Source organism: Lithobates pipiens, unplaced genomic scaffold (assembly GCF_037356315.1).
Source record: "Lithobates pipiens isolate NorthernLeopardFrog02 unplaced genomic scaffold, aLitPip1_a1.2 Scaffold_28, whole genome shotgun sequence".
Classification (NCBI taxonomy): domain Eukaryota; kingdom Metazoa; phylum Chordata; class Amphibia; order Anura; family Ranidae; genus Lithobates; species Lithobates pipiens.
The window spans coordinates 81,967,911-81,972,266 of record NW_027507789.1 but is presented as its reverse complement, the minus strand read 5'-3'; the positions used below and the strand labels follow the sequence as shown (position 1 = coordinate 81,972,266).

The window sequence follows — 4,356 nt, the reverse complement described above, 5'->3', positions numbered from 1 at the left end:
GCATTTGTCAAGAGGGTTGAGAGTGCCCAAAGAGATTGCCTATGGGCACATAAGCCTGAAAGCGCCCGATCTCCTCTGATCTCAGAGGCTAAACAGGGTCGGGCCTTGCTAGTACCTGGATTGGAGACCACCTGGGAATACTAGGTGCTGAAGGCTTATTTTTATGTTGTTGGCGTTGACTTGTTTTTTTTTTTTTGTTTGTTTACCAAGGTGACCATCTTGGTGTTTGTCAAGAGGGTTGAGAGTGCTTGAAGAGCTCGCCTATGGCCACATAACCCTGAAAGCACCAGATCTCGTCTGATCTCAGAGACTAAACAGGGTCGGGCCTTGTTAATACCTGGATGGGAGACCACCTGGGAATACTAGGTGCTGTAGACTTCTTCTCATGTTGTTGGCGTTGACTTGATTTTTTTGTTTGTTTCCCAAGGTGACCATATTGGCGTTAGTCAAGGTTGAGAGTGCCTGAAGAAATCTCCTACGGCCACACCACCCTAAAAGAGCCCAATCTCATCTGATCTCAGAGGCTAAGCAGGGTTGGGACCAGTTTAGTATCTGGATGGGAGACCGCCTGGGATTTCCAGATGCCGTAGGCTTCTTTTTATGTTGTGGCCGTTGACCTATTTTTTTCCGCTTGTTTCCAAGGTGACCATCTTGGTGTTTGTCAAGAGAGTTGAGAGTGCCTGAAGATATCGGCTACGGCCACATCGCCCTGATTCTGTTCCATCTCGTCTGATCTTGGAGGCTAAGCAGGGTCAGGCCTGGTTAATGCCTGGATGGGAAACCGCCTGGGAATACCAGGTGTCGTAGGCTTCTTTTTTTTTTCAAATATAATTTTTTCTCCAAATAGGGGAAGACGGTCCCCCGAGTACATAATGCAACAGAGAAATACAGAGCAAAAAGCAGCTGAACAATACTTGATACAGGTATATTCGCAACTGTGAGTCTGCCTTCCATCAATCACAATGATTCGAGGCACGGATAAAGTACTGTACCAAGATCCAGGGTCACACAAACCCCCAGGTCCCTCCGGCATAATCCATCCAGAGGGGGGTGTGGGGCCGTCATTCCCAATTTTCCACTCTTTCCAAAAGAGAGAGGGGGTGGAGGGGGTGAGAGATAGGGGAGGAAGGCAGAAAAGAGAAGGGTTGAAAGATCAGAAAAGGAGAAGAGGGGACGAGACACGATGGCAGCCACTGTCCAAGGGGCCAGTCAAGGAAAGCTCAGAGCACTAAGGCGATAGCAGGCGACATCCTTCCAGTGAGAATATAAAGGTATTCCAGATGTCTCAGGTTTGTTTAAAAAATTCTTGTATACCTTGTGATGTGAGGATCAAGTCCTCCATTTTTTTTAATGTCCTCTATTTTCTTAAGCCAGTGAGTAATGAAAGGGGGGGAACATTTTTTCCAATAGAGAGGGATGCAGGATTTCGCCGCATTTATCACATGACGTAAAATAGATTTTTTTGTACTTCTTAATGGGAATCTGTGAATGGTGCAAGAGAAAGAATGCAGCCTCCTCCTGGATGGAGAAGTCTGTGAATTTTTGTGTTATGCATCGGATCTCTGTCCAGAAGTCCACCAAGCTGAGGCAGGACCAAAAAATGTGCAGCAACGTGCCCTCTTCTTCTCCACACCTCCAGCATATGTTCGAGGAAGAGGAGAAACATTTCTGCAGCTTTGATGGTGTCAAATACCACCTGGTGAGAAGTTTAAAATTCGTCTCCTGTATCTTCGTGCACAGCGACATTTTGAGAGCCAAAGTGATAATGCGTTGTCTCTGTGCTGGGGAAAATTAGCAATTAAGGTCCTTTTCCCAGTTGGACAGACAGGTTAAGTGTGGGTAATCTGTTTGAGAGAGAATGTGGGCCAAAGGGCCTTCGCTCCTGCATAGAGTCTCAAACTCCATCTGAGGGCGGGCGAACGTTTGAGGATTGGGGATGGAATGGAGAAAATGATGTCGTTGCGCCGCTCTCCAAAAAGGCAGTTGGAAAAGCCCTGTCGGATCTGTTAGGATTGAGAAAGAAGGCCATTTTCCATCAATGACGAATTTAGACGCATTGTCTAGGTTGGAATTTCTAAGTGGGTCCCCAGTTCAAAGGTTGGATGGCCACGTATAGGGAATAGGGGGGAAGTCAAAGACGTGAGTGTGTTTTGGGTAGCGATCAGGTGACTGACTTTCAACTAAGCCCCTATAGTGGGATGTGACATAAATTCTGTGGGTAAATACTTATAGAACTACATGGCGCTTCTTAGCGGAATTCGGGAGTGAGCTTAGAAAGTTTGTTTCGATTCCAGTCCAATACACGGCCCAGATGGGAGGCCAGGTAGTAGCGTCGCAAGTTAGGGAGAACCAACCCTCCCTGTTGTTTAGACAATGTCAGCTGTGACCGCTTAAGTCTGGGATTTTTGTGGGCCCAGTTAAATTGAGTGAGCAAGGATTGAGCTTGCTTAAAAAACAGGACTGGAATCTGGATCGGGAGAGCTTGGAAAAGATAAGTAAATTTAGGGAGTATGTTCATTTTAATGAGATTGCATCTGCTGAACCAGGAATGGAGGCCAGAATGCCACCCGTGAAGCAAACTGCGGATCTTAGTGACAAGGGGTGGGGGGAAGTTCAACATAAACGTACGCGCGATGTCCGGTGGAATGTAAGTACGTGAGTATATCTTACTTATCCATGCCAGCATCCGTTCACTCAGACCTATATGGCAAAGGACCGAGAACATTAATGTCCATTTGACCCGATCAAAAGCCTTCTCGACATCAGTACTCATGAAAAGACAAGGGGTCCCAGATGACTTTGCTTTACGGATCAGGGTAAGCACCTTAGTGGTGTTGTCCTTATCTTCCCTGGTGGGAATAAAACCTAACTGGTCAATATGTATAAGGGACTACAAGTGATGTGCCAATCACGTGGCGAGGAGTTAGAGAATAGTTTTAGGACCGAATTTTGGAGGGAAATGGGTCTGTAGCTCCCACATAGGCCCGGGTCTTTGCCCTCCTTAGGTATCAACGAGATGTGGGCTCTAAGGGTATCCTCAGGAAAATCCCCATTTGAGCTCAGAGTATTAAATAAATTCACCAAGCGCGGGCCGAGAATAGGGAGGAAGGTCTTAAAGTATTGTGCGGTATATCCGTCAGGGCCCGGAGCCTTACCCACCTTCGGAGGTCCCACGGCCGTCTGGACTTCTTCCAGTGTGATCGGGTCCTCCAAGTACTCCCGTGATTCCGATGAGAGGGTTGGTAGACCAGAACCGGTTACATATCTGTCTATATTGTCCTGTCCAGACCCTGAATCGGGCAGGTTGTAGAGATCAGAGTAACATTTTTCAAAGACTTCAACTATTTGGGTTGGGGTAGAGGCCCTCTGGCCATTCTCATCTATCAACTGTGGTATGTAAGAGCAAGATTTCAACTCCTTTACCGACCTGGCTAAGATTTTTCTGCATTTGTCCTCTGACTCCTACGTCAGTTTACGACAGAACTGGAGTGCCGCTTTCGCTTTATAATGGAGAAGGACAGCAATATGGGTATGGAGTGTCCCCAATTCAATCTCTAAGGTCCGTAAGGGGGTATGTTTATGTTTCGCTTCCACAGAGGCAAGTTCACGAAACAGATTAGCAAGCTGTTCCTGATAAGTACCCTGCGGAGTACTGACTTGTGAGCCTCCCAAATTATCCCCGGGTCACAGTCCTGCTTTAGTTTTCTTGGAAATAAAGGTTCAATTCCCTGGTCACATCTGCTAAAACTTCCGGTATCTGGATGAGGCTCTCATTAAGGTGCCAGAATAGAGACCTAGGTGAGGGGTAGGGAGCGAGGAGCAAGAGGCAGAAGTGTCAACCGATGGCGAAAGGGGACATTAAAGTCCCCACCTAATATCAATTGGCCCTCCCGAAAGTCACATAATCTGTGCAGGGTAGTTCTGAGGAACGTGTCTTGGTGATCATTGGGAGCGTACACAGTGGCAAATGTAAAAAGGCGCTCTCCAATGTGGCCCCTAAGAAAAAGATATTGGCCCCCAGGGTCCACCAGAGAATCCTGGAGAACCCAGGGGAGCCTGCTAGAGATCAGAATGGAGAGGAGGGGTTAGTAGAGTGGTAGACCTTAGGGAAGGATCTCGACCATAGAAAGGGGAGGCTAGTATTTTTAAAATGTGTTTCTTGTATAAAGGCCACATCAGTACAGGATGTGTTCAGTTTTCCCAGGAGGATCCACCGTTTTTCAGGGGAGTTCAGTCCCTTAACGTTTAGAGAGGTGACCTTGACTGAGTCTCCCATCGCTCCTCGGGGAGGGGGAGGGGGACGTCAGAGAAAAGCAAAGAAAGTTGAACCAAGGTAGGTTTTGGGTAGGTAATGCA

General features: G+C 47.3%; 1 pseudogene; it reads left to right on the top strand.

Moving 5' to 3' along the window:
• Nucleotides 1-259: 259 nt before the first annotated feature.
• On the top strand, nucleotides 260-378 carry LOC143936481 (5S ribosomal RNA; annotated as a pseudogene).
• Nucleotides 379-4,356: the final 3,978 nt, after the last annotated feature.